Source organism: Vicugna pacos, chromosome 11, assembly GCF_048564905.1.
Source record: "Vicugna pacos chromosome 11, VicPac4, whole genome shotgun sequence".
In the NCBI taxonomy this organism is placed as follows: Eukaryota; Metazoa; Chordata; class Mammalia; order Artiodactyla; family Camelidae; genus Vicugna; species Vicugna pacos.
Window position 1 is genome coordinate 30,942,205 of NC_132997.1, and position 18,779 is coordinate 30,960,983.

An 18,779-nucleotide genomic window follows, 5' to 3' on the forward strand; every position below is an offset into this window, starting at 1 on the left:
CCCGCCGGTGCTCTCCTCCCTGCCGCGAAGACAGCGCACCACGGCCCTGCGGAGAACCCCTCACTTTGTAGCCTTCTTGCTGTGGATCAGCTGTGTGTATTGTCAGATTGCAGAACAGAGTGTACTATTATTTCATACATGTGTGTGTTTTAAGGAAATGCATGCAGTGAAAATGTCAAGAAGGATGCACAGAATTCTTAAGTGGTTACCTCTGGGGAATAGGATTGGGGCATCGGGTGAGGGACTCATGGTTTGCGTATTTCTCATTCTTTCTGCACTGTTTCAGACGTTTACACCAAAGATATATTAATTGTACTTTAAAAAAGATTAGGTTGGCAGCACATCCACCTTGAAACAGAAGCTATTTTGAATAATCTGAGTGAAAAGTTGACATTTAAGTGAATTAACACGTAAACTCGCTCCCATTTCAGCACTTGGAATGTCTGATTCTGTTTACATTCTCCCTTCCTCAAATGCAGGTTTGAAGGTAACTTTGCCGCGTCCCTTGCCTTTTAAGTATTTATTATAGCCTTTTGGAGACTCACGAGCCGTCTCTGGAATGGTTGTCTAGGAAGGGATCTTGGATTAAGTGATTTTTGAGAACCTTGAGATTAGACATTCCATGAAACAGAAGAAACAAAGCCAGACTCATGCATGTTTCTCAGTCTGCTTTCCATAATGCAAATTCACATGCAACCAACAGAGCAGAGTTTGCAGCCGCTGAGAAAGGAACTCTGAGCGTTGTACAATTCTGCTTGTCCTTCACCCAGAGAGAAACCAGAGTAGAGAAAGGTGACATTTCATTCCAGGTTACCTGAAAGAATTTCAGTACTTACCTGTCCTGAATCGTGAGACATCATTTATCCTACCATAGAGGAGAGGCATTTATTTTGTGCACGTTTTCAATAAAAACATGAGACCCAGCTGTCTTGATGGTGCGAAATGTCATTACTTAAAAATTCTTTAGGTCTGTGGAGACGTGGGGACCAAGTGGCAGCAACTAAGACCTGTGAGCAGCGCTGCTGCAAACAGGCTCGCAAGACGGAGGATTGGTGTTTCCAAGGCCCTGGGCTACGCTGGTGTGTTCTCGTCTCAGTTTATGCAGAATTTGTGGGTGGCGGTGTTGAGATAGAAGATGGAGGAGGATTCAGAAGACATGGATGCTGAAGGTGGACCCTCCTCGGAGATTAAATATAAGACACCTTAACCTGCGGGAGGAGTGTTTCACACAAACTTTTGACGGTGGAAGATTGACTGGGTGGATCTTATCAAACGCAAAGAAAGATGGTACAGATGTGGAGGTTCCTATGTATGGTGGCTTTTCCTGGAGTATAATGAAAGAATTTGTTCCTCCTCCTTGTGCAAAACCAGCCTTCTCAACGGGTTAGATCCCAAACCGAGATCGGCTTCTTCTCAAGGAAGACGGCAGACAGAAGAGCTGGAAGAAATCCAAGTTCCTGGGGCAGAGGGCTGGTGTTGGGGCCTAGAGCAAAGCAGTGTCTGCTCTATTCACGAAACCCTTTATTTTCACTGATGAACCTTCAGTGTGATACTGTTCGATAAGCTCAAGTAAGATGCTTTTTCTGACATTCGAATTAGTTTTGTATAATTTGGCTTCTGAATGTAGATTGTAATGGATGATGAATATAAAAATCCAGATTTTCCTCTTCAGTTTCACTTACTTACATGCGCAGTGCGTGCATACACATAAACACCCTGAGATTCTGAGCGGGAAGCAGATCAACTTTAAAATGATGTAACACATACTGTACTACATGAAATTTGGCCACCATAAGCTGCATAGTACATGCTAAGATCATTGTCTTTATTTTAACTCTTTTCTTAGAATTACTAGCTATTAAGATACTAACCTCAATATATTTAGAATGAAACCATAAATACTGCTGTTAAACCAGTGGTAAGATTCAAAGGCAGCAAGTTAATTTTAAAACGAAAATGCATGTGTAGTTCACGTCTTCCAAGCATGGGCTGCTTTTTCAGGACACGTGTCCTCCCAGACAGTCCCCCATCCCCTGCAGTGTGACTTAAACTGGTCTTACCGTGACGCTGCTTGCATGTCCACTGCCAAAGAACCAGACGCAAACTCCTCAAGCTTATTTCACCTGCACTGATGTGAAACCAGAATGGAGCCATACAAATACAGTCACAAAACCCGATAAAACTTGCATTGAAAACAAAGAAAAGGAAATGTATAAATGCCACTTTCTATCTTTGCTCAGAAGAGTTAGCTGTCCGCAGTTAACGGCAGTGCAGAGAACATCGTAACTGTGATGCGTGTCACTCTGAAACCCCTGCAATTTTTTTTAACATGTTAAACATACCCCTATCTGATATAACTGAAATGCTGTTTTATATTTTAGAAATTTTTTTTAACACACAGCAAGCACTAGTTGTGATTGGCTTAACTTTTCAGTTGTGAGGCTTTGGTTTAGTTGCATTGTCATTTCAATAAATTTAAAATTTTTTAAAGTAAAATGTTAACCTGTTATAATAGATCGTTGTTAACGTTTTGATTCTGTTGAAATGAGCACATCAAGAAAATGAGAAATTCCAGTGAGGAAATTCTTAGTGTCAGAAGTGCCCGGTTATTTAAAAAAATAATGGCACTGTCTACAGAAAAGATAGCAGTTAGCTCCAAGACATATCTCAGTGGCTTTTCCTATGTGAGCCTTCCGTCCTGCCATCGTCTGCGTCCTCCTGATGCTGCTACGGGAAATACTAGCACGTCCGCTTTAGAGCTCTGGAGGAAGCTGAAGTACCAGTAGTCTACGCGCGAGCTTGTCATCAGCAGAGTCCTGTTCCCTCCACTGTGCCTTCAGATTAACCAACTCTTGCATAAAGTTAGGAATCGAATAGCAATGAGTGAATACACCCTTTCCCCTGAAGAGAATCGAAGAGTTATATGATAGGAGAGTGGTGGGCACATCTCTACATAAGTTTTTTTATTTATTCTAAGTCCATTTCAGCTTGACATGGGGTGAGTTTAGGTCCAGTTCTCTTTTGTCATTAGAAATAAGGTCAGTAAGCTGAAAATAATTTGCAAGCCTAATCACGCTTCACACTTGGTACACTATCACCCAACAGCCCCAATGCAACAAGAGAAAGATCTTGTGAAAGTTCTGCTCCATTTGCTGCAATTGACCATCACGGGGAGAACAGGCAAAAACAAAACTCCACCAGAAACTTGGAGGCAGGGAGGTGTGATGCTTACCCTGTTTGGTAAGGTCCTCGAGGGACTCCTTCCTTGATCATTTGTAATGGTGCCAGAACCAAAATTTATAAATTCTGCCAAGCACGTGCTCGGAACTTGAATACTTGTTGGCTGGATGGAATCATATTAGAGGAACTAAACACCAAGAAGCTAGGAATTGAGAATATTGCTTGACATCACTTAGGTGTGGAATCCAAAAGACCAACCTTTCTGTGGAAACAGAGTAGAGTGGTGGTTATCAGGGGCCGGGGGGCAGCTGGGACGGTGTTTAAGGGTACCGACTGGCAACTAGTGGGTCAGTCCGTTCTGGAGGCCCGGCGCACAGGACGGCATGTGGTCAACAGCACTGCTGCCGGGCGGCTGCGACACTGGATCACAGCTGTTCTCAACGCAGAAAAACGGTAAATACGTGACACGGTAAGGCCATTCGCTCACTTCTCCAGTAATCACACTGCAGTGCGTAAATACATCAGCACCTTGTACAGCTGGAACTTGCACAATGTTGCATGTCAGTTCTACCTCAGGAAAAAAAAAAGCACCCAGCACCATAGAGCTTTCCCAGGCCGACTCAGCGCCTCGCCTTGCTGCACGTGTCCTGGGCGAGGAGACAGCGGCGCAGACGCAAACCTGGGTGGTCTTTCCGGAACCCGCAATTCAGGGATCGCTGATGCTCATACGACGAGCCCTAAGTACTGCGGTTTTCCTGCGGTGCCTTCTGAGTCATCCAGGACTCGTGAAAACTCAGTGTGACTACAGTGTTAAGTCCATTTTACCATGTGAATTAGTGGAAGGTTGACCCCCCGAGGACGAGTGTGATCTTTCCCCTTTAGCCAGGAGATACATGAAGAAAACGTCCTTCCTCCTCCATGGTGTCAGAAAGCAGGTGTCTTGTGTCGCTGTCATGTGTGGCAGGAGAGCCAAGCTGGGCACTGTCCAAACTAGAGACAGAGGTGCCGAAGTGCAGCAGGTTCTTGGGGTGAACGGAGAGATGCAGAAGAAACGTGGTTACAAAACGAGGGAGTGTGTCGTGACAAGGATGTGAGCACAAACCTGGGAGCTGCAGGGGCTGGTGCCTGGCGGGCTGAGTCACTGGATGCCGTTGGCACTGAGGGGGAAGGAAAGTGCTAATTTTGGGTGGTTTGTGTCAGATTAGCAGGAGTATCTGGCTTAAGAAAGCAGAGTAATTATTGGGTTTTACTAAGTGAAAAGTGAGGTTTGGCTTTAGTTTTCACCTTTACATTTTTACTCAAAAAGTGTGTGGTGGGAAAGTTGAGATTTCTGGATGGTGGGAAGTGAGAATACATTTCACAAAGGATTTGGTGACAGAAGTAGCAAATGTTTGCGGGCAGATTTGAGGACTGGGAGCAGGGGAAAGGAGTCAGGCTGCTGTAAAAGTGAGAGAGTGGAAGGGGCTTTGGGGGGACAGCGCCTTGCTTCTGCAGGAAGATGTGAGTGCTGATTCTAACGGGATGGGTGTGCTGCCGGTCACTTTGATTTTATAAATACAGGCCACTTCAATCACTCTTTGTAGGTAAAAAAAATCCTGAAAAACTTTTATTGTTTTGTAGATTTGATTGGTACCTTGCTATCAGGGCCCTGCTAAGATCTGCAACAGGGGGAAAATCATTTACATGTACCTTTTAAACTTCTCTTCCCATGGGCCCAAACAATGCTCAGGATACTACAGAGAGGAGAGGCTGGTTGGGCAAATTGCCCCTACTTTTGCTTTGGCTGAGATCCCCAAGAGGGGCTATTCGCTGTAACGTGGCATTTGTGTGTGCATTCACACTCATTCAGTTCATTCAATTGTATGTTCATCTGTCAAACCCTTACTGGGCCGGGTCCTGCTCTAGGGCCGGGTGCACCATGAGTCGCAGTCCCTGGCCTCATGGAGAGTCACGTTCTCACAGTTTGTAGCGAACTGACTGTCCCAGCACCTCCTATCACTGAAGTCCTCAGCACCCTCCCCTGCAGAAGCGGGGGAGGCATCTCGTGGTCTCCCACGTGCGTTGTTTTGAGGGACACTCACCACCCGTGTTTCAGCTGGCCTCTTTCCCAAGACCTTGCTGCTGCTTCTGGTGCAAGCACCGGCAGTTAGGGAACTGCAACCTTTGTGACACTGCCACCTTCGCCGCCTCCAGCTTGAGACTTCCTCAGGCAAGCCTGGGTTCATTGCTTCCTAACGCAGGATGAAACCAGTCTGTCGTGTGCTGCTGTTGAAAACACGGATCCAGCGCCCTCGGGACAGAACTCTGAACGCGAATCTCCCTGCTCCGCCAGCGTCAGGTACGGGGAGTGCGGGCGCGCGGGCGCCAGCACCCCTCTGTGTCACAGGGAGAGGCCGTGATTGGCAATGAGCGGAAGCTCCGTTCCGCGTTGCTCTGTGAACACAGGCCCGAGAGCAGCTGTCAGACTCCCCTCCTCCTCATCTCCTCATGGCCTTGGGGGAGCAGAGGTGCCCGGGCATCTCCCCCGGCAGATCAGAAGCTGCACTGGGAGGAGGACTTACCGACGAACGTCTGCTCTCCAGAGGGAAAGCGTTTGCTCAGCAGACTGCTCTTCAGAGGTTTGTAGACGCAGCTGCCCTCCGACCATTGTTCCAAATCAGAGTCCCTTCTTCGCCCTCTTCTGTTTTTCTGTTCTAAAAATTTGCTTTTTGAACCTTGCTACACTGAAGAGTCAGTAATTTCACAGTAACGTAAACTTTTATAAGTCCTGCCTCACTTTGGAACATCGCTCTTGTTCAGTCCTTGAAAGGATGTTTACGATGAGGAACCGTGGTCTGTCACATTGAACCACTCTGCCCTCAGCGCCTGGGAGAGAGAGACGCCTTTACCACCACCACCTGCCGGGAGGCGCCGGCTCACCGTCCCCGCTTCGGCTGCGCGCCCTGGCCTCCCTCCCGCACGCCTGTGGCAGTTCTGAGGGGATACAGGGTTGCTTTGTGACTCCGCTTAGGTCGTAGGGTGTACGTATTATGTCAGATTAGACTGTGGGATATTTAAAAGGGCAAGAATCATGTCTTCTGCTTTCTTCGTATGTCCTGAATCGTTTATAAAGAGTTTGAGGAGAGCAGATGTCAGGTGTTTGTTGACGACACGTCTGACCTGAGATGAGCAGTTGTGTGAGGGGACGCAGCCTTCAGTGGACAGGTGCGTGCTAAGCTGTGGTGCAAGTTCTGTGTTCCTCGCAAACACCGCCCCCCCCAACCTCCAACAATGACGTGCTGGGTGACGCTGGGGACTTCCATGGCCTCTGAAAGCCACAGCTTCTCCACCCTGGTGCCCGTGGTGCTGGCCCTCACCCGGGGTGGTGCAGGAGCCGGGGTGCAGTTCTCCCCGGAACACACCCCGCACCTGCCTGTCGTAACACGGAAATCTTCGCTAACCGAAGAGCAGTAACAAGGCCCCTCGGGAGATGTTTTTCTCTGCTCTTCACCGTGCTGTATGAAAACAATGCCGGCAGCACCACGTCAGATGCACCGCATTTATAGACAGTGTGCGTGAATCTAAGTATTAATGCCAGAGACACAAGGGGTGTTCAGGGGCAAGAGACTTCATGGTGGTGGCACTGGGAATTTTCCAGAGGGAGCTGTGAATTTGGACGAGTCAGCCGGGTGCAAATCAAGGCCATTACGAATGAAGAGAAGTTGATTTGGGTTTTGTCCAGTATGTTATCGTAACTGTGGCATCACTTTTTTTTTTATATTAACCCTCTTTTTATAGAAATTTTATTTTAATTTTAGCTGGATTCATTCCTTAATAAAGTCAAAAGTGGGCAACTTGTTTTGGTTCTACAGTTAAAGACAGTGTTCCCGTTACAGGGTTGACATCTTACAAATGGATTATTCTGGACATGAGGAGAATTATACCAGACATGACGGCTAGTTTAGTGGCAATTCATCCCGCATCTGAAAAAGCTATATTTGCATTATTTTAAAAGTCCATTTAAATATAGGTAGCATTTTTCATTATAAAACTTGTTCATTGCGAAAAGCTTGTAAACTATATAAAAGTATGTAGAGGACATAATTCATGATTCTGTGAATCCCCATGTAGCTAGTATTAATGTTTTATTACATTTCTTTCCGCATCTTTACTTCTTTCTTTCCTTCTGTCCATCCTTGTGTGGGTACACTGAGCAATGGCCCCCACACACAGCCACGTCCTAACTCCCAGAACCTGTGACTGTACCTTCTGTGACAAAAGCCATGATGAAGTTAAGCCTCTTGAAACGGGGAGATTACTGTGGATAATCCAATGGAGCCTAAATGCAACCACAGGTGTCCTTAGAAGGGGGAAGAGAGGGTGGTTTGACAGAGAAGAGGGAGGCAAAGCCACTGCTGAAGCAGGACGCTACATCACTGTGGGCTTGGAAGACATAAGAGGGCCATGAGCCAAGGAGTGCAGGCAGCTTTTAGAAGCTGCAAAAGCAAGGAAACGGTTCTCCTCTGGAGCTCCTGAGGGAAGGGCAGGACTGCCGACACCTTGGTTCTGCCCAGTGACACTGACTGCTTTTAACTGAAGTACAGTCAGCTACAATGTGTCAATGTCTGGCTTACAGCACAGTGTCCCAGCCACGTACATACACACATGTGTTTGTCTTCATACTCTTTTCACCAAAGGTCACCACAAGATATTGAATATACTCCTCTGCGCCATACAGAAGAAATTTGTTTTTTATCTATTTTTATATATAGTGATTAACATTTGCAAATCTCAATTTCCCAAGTTTATCCTTTCCCACTCCCTTTCCCCTGGTAACTAAGATTGTTTACTATGTCTGTGACTCTGTTTTGTTTTGTAGATGAGTTCATAGTATCCTTTTTTCCTTTTTTCTTTTTATTAGATTCCACATATGAGTGATATCATATGGTATTTTTCTTTCTCTTTCTAGCTTATTTCACTTAGAATGATGATCTCCAGGTCCATCCATGTTGCTGCAAGTGGCGTTTTATTCTTTTTTATAGCTAAGTAGTATTCCATTGTGTAAATATACCGCAATGTCTTTATCCAGTCATCTGTCAGTGGACATTTAGGTTGCTTCCATGTCTTGGCTATTGTCAATAGTGCTGCTATGAACATTGAGGAGCATGTATCTTTTCAAATTAGAGTTCCCTCCAGATATATGCCCCGGAGTGGGATTGCCAAATCATATGGTACATCTATTTTTAGGTTGTTTTTGCAGCATCTCCATACTGTATTCTGTAATGACTGCACCAAACTACATTCCCACCAGCAGTGTAGGAGGGTTCCCTGTTCTCCAGTATTTATCATTTGTGCACTTTTGAATGATGGCCATTCTGACTGGTGTGAGGTGATGCCTCATTGTAGTTTTGATTTGAATTTATCTGATAATTAGCAATATTGAGCATTAGTTCATGTGCCTATTTGTCATTTGTATGTCTTCATTGGAGAATTGCTTGTTTAGGTCTTCTGCCCATTTTTTGGATTAGTTATTTGTTTTTTGTGAGTAAGTTGTATGAGCTATTTATATGTTCTGGAAATTAAGCCTTTGTCAGTCGCATCATTTGCAAATATTTTCTCCCATTCTGTAGGTTGCCATTTTGTTTTTCTTATGGTTTCCTTTGCTGTACAAAAGCTTATAAGTTTAATTAGGTCCCATTTGTTAATTTTTGCTTTTATTTCTATTGTCTGGGTAGGCTGCCCTAGGAGAACATTGCTAAGATTTATGTCAGAGAATGTTTTGCCTATGTTTTCTTCTAGGAGATTTATCTTGTCTTGTCTTATATTTAAGTCTTTCAGCCATTTTGAGTTTATTTTTGTGTATGGTGTAAGGGAGTGTTCTAGCTTCATTGGTTTACATGCTGCCGTCCAGTTTTCCGAGCACCATTTGCTGAAGAGACTGTGTTTACTCCATTGTCTGTTGTTGCCTTTTTTGTTGAAGATTAATTGACCATAGGTCTGTGGGTTTATTTCTGGGCTCTGTATTCCGTTCCATTGATCGATATGCCTGTTTTTGTGCTGGTACCACACTGTTTTGATGACTGTAGCTCTGTGGTCTTATCTGAAGTCTGGGTGGGTTATTCCTCCAGCTTTGTTCTTTGTCTTCAGTGTTTCTTTGTCAATAGTGGGTCTTTTGTGGTTCCATATAAATTTTAGGACTATTTGTTCTAGTTCTGTGAAAAATGTCCAGGTTAATTTGATAGGGATTTCATTAAATCTGTAGATTGCCTTGGGCAGTGTGGCCATTTTAACAATATTGATTCTTGCAGTCCAAGAGCAGGAATATCTTTTCATTTCTTTAAGTCTTCTTCAGTTTCCTTAATCAACGTTTTGTAGTTCTCCGTGTATTAGTCTTTTACTTCCTTGGTCAGATTCATTCCTAAAAAATTTGTTGTTTTGGATGTGATTTTAAAAGAGATTGTTTCTTTACTTTCTTTTCCTGTTAATTCATTGTTAGTGTAAAGAAATGCAACTGATTTCTGGATGTTAATCTTATATCCTGCTACCTCACCAAATTCTTTTATCAATTCTAGCAGTTTTTGGAGCATTTTTAGGGTTTTCTATGTATAGTGGTACTGACTTCTGACTTCTGATCCACAGGGAACTCTAAGATAATAAATGTATGTTGTTTAAGCCACCAAGTTCATGGCTATTTGTTATAGCAACAGTGGGAAATGAATACACCATGAATCCATCCATTTTTATAGCTACCAATCTACTTTGACATGCATCTTTTTTATATAACTAATAAGTTACTATATATGTAACTGTACATACGTATTATATATATATACATGCTGTATGTATAATATACATATTGTGTGTATCCATGTACATATGTTTTATTTTTTATTTTGGTAAAATATACATAACGTGAAATTTACCATTTCAATCATGTTTTTAATTGTACAGTTCTGTGGCACTAAGCATGTCAACCTTCCTGTGCAGCCATCGTCACCATCTATCTCCAGAACCTTCTCATCTTCCCCAAAGGACACTGTGTGCACATTAAACACGGAGTCCTCATTGCCTCCCTCCCTGCTCCCAACCTGCACATTCTAATTTCTGTCTCTATGAATCTGACTCCTCTAGGTACCTCATGTATTTGGAATCACATGGTATTTGTCCTTTTGTAACTGGCTTATTTCACTTAGACTGATGTCTTAAAGGTTCATCCATGTTGTAGTCTGTGTCAGGATTTCCTTCCTTTTTAAAGCTGAATAATATTCCATTGTATGAATCCATCACATTTGGTTTATCCTTTCTTTCATTGACAGGCACTTGGGTTACTTCCACCTTTTGGCTATTTTGAATAATGCTACTGTGAACATGGGTGTACAAATATCTAATCATGCCCCTGCCTTCATTTCCTTCGGGTATATAACCAGAAGTGGAGTTGCTGAACCATATGGTAATTCTATGTTTAATCTCTGAGGAACCGCCAGACCATTTTCCACAGCAGCTGCACCATTTTACATTCCCATCAGCAGCGCACAAGGGCTCCGATTTCTCGTCAACATTTGTTATGTCATTTATTTTTTGATAATAGCCATCCTAACGGGTGTAAGTGGTATCTCCTTTTGATTTATACATGTCTGTTTTTATGTTCCTTTGTTTCCACATTGTTTTATATATCAAAGTCCCTATATAGCAATCTAGTCTGAGTAAGTACTGTAACGTATATAACCATTCCTCCCTGAGACACTCGGCTCTTCCTGACTTTTCACCTTTGTGGGTTGCCAAAGTGTGAGCATCACTGAACACTGCCCCTTGGTTCACATCTCTGAGAACTTCCCAGAATGAATTACTCGGAGGAGCGTTACGTTGAAGACTATTGCTATGTTGAACCACGTTGCTTTTCAAAAGGATGTTCCGATCATCAGACTGCGAGAGTGCTGAGTAACGCCTTTTTTAAACTTGTATTTTCGGGAGCAGAGTCTCTTTAGAATACAGATGAGGATACTGTGAACCTGAACAACCATAGTAGCAAAACCCACCTGCCTATATGGGGCAAAAGGCTCATTTTTCAATGTTGGATTATTGGTTTTAAAGACAATTAGACTTGATTTTCCTTTAGATGCTCAAGAGAAAACACTCCCACATGCAAAGAAGGTAGTTTGCTGGAAGGAAAAAATACTTTGCAAGCCACTCATAAGATGAGTTCTGGTCTGGCTCAGCCACTGAAAAGTCATGTGGCTTTGGCAAGTCATTTAAAATCTGTGGGTTTCAGATGATTCAGTTATGTGTGAGTGGCTTCAGTTCCAGAATTTCTTGTGTGCCATTTAATTATGGATTGTGAGCTCATGTTTGGTGGAGTTTTATCTGCTGCAACCCTGTAGGCTGAGTTAACGGTGTGTCCCTCCACACATTTCTTTCAGGCACATTAGAGATATTATAGCCTGAGATGGCTTTTTATGTGACTTTTTCAATGTAGGGATTCCCAGACCACAAAGGAAGTACAAATTTGAAGTGCAGACCCGGGAGAGAAAAGGCCTATGCGTGGTTACAACTCTCAGAGTAGTATGGGTTTTAAAGACAAGTGGACTCAAACCACAAGACAAGACCAGAAAGCCATCCAGTCACACCCTTTGCTGATGTGTTGTTCTCAATTCACACTTCCACTGAGGTTGTCTGCCCCTGAGGGGCCTGACCCTAGATTAGAGCTTCTGCTCCAGTTCCCTTCCGTGGGTCCAAGGTTTTGTTTCCTGTCCTCACAGAGCTATTCTCATGATAGCATCCTGGCTGTCGAGTCCAGTGAAAGTCATCAGGGCCATCTGATCTTCTGCTTTTTGGTCCTGTTCCGGCTTAGTCCCTAGGCTTCTCCCTTAGATTCTTACATGTTTAATTATGCATTTTAAAGGATGTTTATTGTATTTTGTGTATCATTTCTAGGAGGGAGGGGTCTCAGTTATTCAAATCTGCCATATTGCCAAAAGCGGAGGTCAGCCCTCTGAGTTCTATGATTCTATGTGTTAACCACTCTTCTCCCATTTAGCTAATTTGGATATTTATCTTATTTTGTCTTCATGAATTGGGTGTTCTGAGTCCATGATGTTCTGGCGCTATCCTGACTCAGTTCTCTTGGAAGCATCCTAGTGAGAAATTGCGTAAGTGAACTAAAAAAGCTGGAAGCTAAGGACTGTAATTTTGGTACCTATGTGCAGCGGCTGGACCTGGCATGAAGAGGTTCTCCCTCAGACATTTCAGACTGTGTCATAATGTGGACCATAAGGTCACTCTTACTGATGAGCTAAATAAGTATGTCTGCTATGTTGTCGTGGAATCAACTCAAACAGCGAAGTCGAGTCAGTGGCGAGCTAAGGAGCCTCTGGTTCCCTCGATGCCTGGCGCTGGGGGAGATCTGACTGCACTTCGGGCTGATGTCCTCTTGGGTTTCTTAGACATTGCAGATGGAGGTGCCTCGTGAACATAAAAGGTGATCTGCTAGTGTGACGATGGATTATCAAGCCGTTCATTGGACAAATAGAAGGTAAGTGATTGTGTTCCTATCCAGAGCAGGTGGAGTTCACAGTAGCTAAGCTTGCTTTTCCTTTTTCCTTGATTTTCTCAGTTTTAAAAACATGTTAAAACTTTCTATGTGGAATATTTCAAGCATATGCATATAATGAACCAGGGTGCTCACTGCCCAGTGTTATGGGCTGAGTTGTGTCCCGCCACAGTTCACAGGTTGAATTCTCAACCCCCAGTAGCTCAGACTGTGGATGTGTTTGGAGAAAGGGTCTTTAAAGTGGTAATTAAGGTAAAGTGAAGTCACACGGGAGGGCCTAGTGCCGTGACTGGTGTCCCTGTAAGAAGAGGAGATTAGGACAGAGACACACGTGTGCACGGAAGAAGACTCACGTAGGGACACAGTGAGAAGGTGGCCACCTGCAGGCCAAGGAGAGAGGCCTCAGAAGGAACCACACCTGCCAACACCCTGACCCTGGGCTCTGGCCCCAGAACTGAGAGGAAGTAAATGTTGTCTAAGCTGCTCAGCCGCCGTGGTTTTGTTACGGCAGCCTGAGCAGACTAGTATGCCCAGCTTCAATGGCTGTTGAAACCTGGCCGATCTGTCTCCATCTACATCCCCACAGGGGAAGGAGGCTGTAGCTCAGGTGGTAGAGCACATGCTTAGCATGCATGAGGTCCTGGATTCAATCCCCAGCACCCCCTCTAAGAAGAAATACATGAACAAATTTAATTACACCCCCCCTACCTAAATAGATAAATAAATAAAAGGACGTGCATCTACATCCCCATTGACTCCAGACCTCCGCATCGTGTTATTTCCTCTGCAGATTTTCAGTGTGTACCTCTACATGGACCCCCTTCCATTTTTTGTGAAAACGTGACACAGTGCCGTCGACACTAAAATTGAACACTACTCTCATGTCCAGTCACTGTTTACTTTCTCCTTCTCCTTGTTGCCTCTTGCTACCTACTTCTTAATGGTGGGTTGTTGAATTGGGACACAAATAAGGCCCATATCTTGCAACTGACTCTTAAATCTCTGTAAATACATAGATCCTCTCTCCATCTCTTGTTCTGTTCTGGTTTTATTGCAGTTTTCCTTGAAGAAACCAAGTTGTTCTTACAGGTTTGCCTTGGTCTGGGTTTGGCCGTGGTCCCCGTGGTGCCGTTGAATGTGTCCTCTGTCCCTCAAGTTTCATGTCAATGAGCAGAGCTTGAGCAGATCCAGAGCGCGCGTGTTGTTGTCAGGCACAAGTGCTGCATAGGCCGTGCTGAGCACGCCCACCGGCGGCGGCGTGTCTGCAGCCTCTCGCTCAGGTGGTTTCCGGCCGTTGACCGTCACTGCCCAGGCCCGCTCATTCATTAGGAGCTGCGAGCGGTGATATCCTCATTTTGTCAGTCCTTCCTTGATTAGCTTGTGTCCCTTTGTAAACAGAAACATGCTCTCTTCGATTATTTGGTTACACTGAAATGCAGGTGATGTAGAAAGAGCAAAAATAAATGCTTGATTCTTTCCCCTTATTTATAATACATCAAAATAAGTTTCCGTCCTCCAAAGTCGACCGACCAGTAAGGGTTGTTTGTTTGATATTACGAACTGATCATAGACACTAACATACTTGCAGTGTCTTACTCCCCTTCCTCTGTTGCCTCACTTTGATGTTGCAGTTTTTCTACCCCGAGCTGAGCGGTGTCACTCAGGATAGCTCTCTAACAGAGTCCCTGCTTCTTGGTGTGATGCAGGCTTACCACTTACCTTTCCTGTGCCAGACGTACAAGCAGCCATTTCTCTGAAATTCCTTGTCCCTTTAATGGGAAATAGTATTTAGAAACCACAGTCGTGGCTCAAAGGGTGCTGATTGCTACACTGAGTTGATACATCGGTTCTTGTTTTATTCAGTGAAATGAATGAGGAAATAAGATTTTTAAAAATCTTTTCATTGAAATATAACTTATACACAGAAAAATGCACAAATCTTAAGAGAACAGCTGAAAGAGTTTTTCAAACGTATAAACCACTGCAACCATCATTCAAACCAAGACACAGAACATCACCAGCCCCTGAGGAGCCTCCCTGCTGCTCTTCCCAACACCGTCACTCCCCAGCGGGAACATTCTGAGTTCTGTCACCGTGAATTGTCTCTTCTTCTCCACTTTTACTCAAACGTAACTGAGAAACAGCACCGTGTAGGTTTAAGGTGCGCAGCATAATGATTTGATTTACACGCACCATGAAGTGATTATCACAGTAAGCTTAGTGAACATCATCATCTCACACAGATACAAAATTAAAGAAATAGAAAACAGCTTTTTTCTTAGAATGAGAACTTTTAGGACTTACTCTCTTAATAACTTCTGTATATAAAACACAGCAGTGCTAATTATATTTATCATGTTGTATGTTTCTAGTACTTACTTATCTTATAACTGGAATTCAGCTCCCCTCCCCGCCCCACCTCTGGCAACCGCAAATCTGATCTCTTCTTTGTGTGCTTCTGGAGCGTAACTGACCTGCAGCACTGTGTTAGTTCCTGTTACACAACAGGGTGACTCAGTACTTCTACACATTTCAAAGGGATCACCACGCGAAGCCTAGTCATGATGTGTCACTGCAGAAGGATATCCCATAGTTATGGACAGTATTCCCCACACTGTGCATTTCACAGTCGCGACTCGTTTATTTTGCAGCTGGACGTTTCCACCTCTCGGTCTCCCTCGCCTACTTCTCCCAGCCCCCTCACCCATCCCCCTGGCAACCACCCATTCGTTTTCTGTATCTGTGACTCTCTCTCTGTTTTGCTGTGTTTCTCCCTTTGTTTTGTTTTGTTCCGTTTAGCTTCCACATGTAAGTGAAATCATACAGCATTTTTCTTCCTCTGTCTGACTTATTTCTCTTAGTGTAACACCCTCTAGGTCCATTCACGTTGCTGCCGATGGCAAGATGTCATTCTTTTTTATGGCTAATGCTCTGTTGTATCTATGTACCCTTCTTTATCTGCTCGTCTGTTGATGGGCACTTAGGCTGCTTCCGTATCTTGGTTACTGTAAGTAATGCTGTAGTGAACATGGGGGTGCGTGTATCTTTTCTGGTTGGTGTTTTTGTTTTCCTCAGGTAAAAACCAAAGAAAGAAATTAGTGGATCATGTGGTAGTTCTTTTTTAATTTTGGAGGAACTGCCACACTGTTTTCTTTAGTGGCTGCACCACTTTACATACCTACCAACACTGCACTTGGGTTCCCTTTTCTCATGTCCTCACCGACTCTTGTTACTTCTGTCTTTTTGATAGCAGCCATTCTGTCAAGTGTGAGCGGATATCTCATTGTGGTTTTGATTCACACTTCCCTGATGATGAGTGGTGTTAAGCACGTTTCCTTGTACCTGCTGGCCATCTGAGTGTCTTCTTTGGAAAATGCCTATTCAGGTCCTTTACCCATTTTTTAATTGGGTTGTTTGTGTTTTTGATGTTGAGCTGTATGAACGCTTTGTCTGTTTTGGATGTTAACCCCTTGTTAGATGTTTCATTTGCAAATAGCTTCTCCCTTTTAGTAGGTGGCCTTTTCGTCTTGTTGACAGCTTTCTTTGCTGCACAAGAGCTGTAGTTTGATGTAGTCCCACTTGTTCACTTTTGCTTTTGTTTCCCTTGCCTGAGGAGACAGATGCAAAAAAATATTACTACGACTGATGTCGAAGAGCACACTGCCTATGTTTTCTTCTAGAAGTGTTATGGTCTCAGATCTTACATTTAAGTCTTTAATTCATTTTGAATTTATGGTTGTGCACGGTATGAGAGCGTAGTCCAGTGCCATTCTTTTGCATGCAGCTGCCCAGTTTTCCCAGCGCCATTTATTGAAGAGGCTGTCTTTTTCCCATTGTATATTCTTGCCTCCTTTGTCATAGATTAATTGACCTTATGAGTGTGGCTTCATTTCTGGGCTGTTTGGTTCCATTGATCTATGTGTCTGTTTTTGTGCCAGTGCCGTACTGTGCTAATGACAGTAGCTTTGCAGTAGAGTCTGAAGTCAGAGAACATGGTACCTCCTGTGTTGTTCTTTCTGAAGATCATTTTGGCTGTTTGGGGTCTTTTAAAGGAAATCCTCCCATTTGCAGCAATGCAGACAAAACTGAGGGCAGTATGCTAAGTGAAATAAGCCAGACAGCGAAAGACAGATACTGCATGGTATCACTTATTAGTGAAATCTAAAAAAAAAAATAAATAAATAGATCAAACCTACAGAAACAGAGTAGAATGGTGGTTGCCAGGGAAAAACGGGCAAAAGGGGCACAGGCGCTCAGTTATGAGACGAATAAGGTCTGAGGATCTGGTGCACAGCACGGTGACTGTCACTGTAATACTGTGCTGTAAACTGGAATTTGCAGAGAGCGGACCTTGCGTCCTCACACACACAGGGTACCTTGTGCGGGTGCGTTAACGAGCGTGATCGTGGGCGTCCTTTCACAAGGCACATGTACCTCAGAGTGTCTCATGTACACTTTATACATCACAACCTAACTTATCACTTCCACCTCAGCAGAGCTGAAAGGAGACTACTTTTGTTACTAAAATATACATTTCTTACTGCTGGAGAAAGCGGTTACAAATATGGAAAAGAGCAATGACCATTGCCAAAGCGAGCACTCCCTGGTGTATCTTTTTGATCTAAATTTCTTTCACTATCCCAGGATTTGGAAACATTTTGGATAAACAGAAATTCATTGTACAATAAATCAGAATCTTGATAGTTACCCCTTTCGATATATGTTGATTCTTGCTTAGGATTATTCTAAGACCCTATCCCAGGTGTCTCATAATTTTGCTTTGCTTCGGAGTTTCCAAAGAAAATGCCTTTTAAAAGTTCTTTCCTACCAAAAGGAACGGTGATTTTCAAAATATATGCACAGAAGAAGAAAAGTTTTCTGTCAAAAGCAAGCATAGTCCTTGGTGAAGCCTGAATTGTCTGCTGTTTCCACTTTAAGCTTCTTAGCTGCATTTCTGTTTCTATAGAGCAAGAGCAGAGCCCAGAAAAGTAATTTTTCTTCCTTTGTAGAAACTTCTTTATCTGGCAGAAAATGGTAGCTCATCAAACCTGCAGCAGAAGGCAACTTTTCAACTCCAAGTCAATATGATCAACATTACACATCCATCAAATGCAGGACTGGGAGTGATAACCTTAAAAAATCCTGCTAGGCAACTAGTTATTGATTCTCTGCCCAGCCTGATGGATGAAGGTGCGAAGGCGACAAGTGATGGGAGAAAACACCAACCCACCTGCCTGCCTGCGTCAGGCTGTGTCGGCAGGACTGCTGGCTCGAGAGCACCATGTGTGGGTTTACCAAAAAATTCCCTCATCCCCATCCACCAGAATCTGATCCCAGCAGAAGCTCTCCTCTTCCTCGCCTTTCCTTGGAATTTTCAGAAAACCCCAGAGAACAATTTACAATGAAACTTAAATTACTTTTAGCCTGGCTGTTCATATGCTTGGGACCATTTGGAGGATGAAGTTTGGGACTTATACTGAGAGAAAAATTGGCATGTTCATGGTATGAAGGAGCTCGTGGAAAGGGCTTGATTTATTTTGGAAATTAAGTTCTTTTCAGCGGTTTTAGAAGCATTGATTCCTATTAAAATAATAAATGTGCTAATTACAGTTTAATCATTTCACCTCATTAAGCCGTCGCCACGAGACCTCTCATTAGCCACACCACCTTCACGGGCAAGAGTGACTATGGCTGTGGTCCCAGGACTCCTGGAGTCAGTCAGCTGCGAACGGGCTGAGCTGCCCTCGACCAGAACCAGAAGGGAAGAGGGCTTCCTGGCAGCAGCCTCCCCCCGCCCCTCCGGGTGCTGAGCGCCCTGGGGTTCTGACTTAACGCTTCTGAGACGCTCTCCCTGCCCAGTTTCCTCAAGGAGGATCGAGTAGCCGAGCGGCGCTGCGTCACGGCACGTGTAACTTCCTGTTACAAGGGTTTATTTATGTTTCTCTCCCCACTAGACTGTAATTTCTAGTCAACACGTTTTTATTGAATACGCTAATGTATGATTGGTGAAAGTTATAAATGACCAATACTGTTCTGCCTATTTCAAGGCAATTAAAATTGAATGAACTAAATG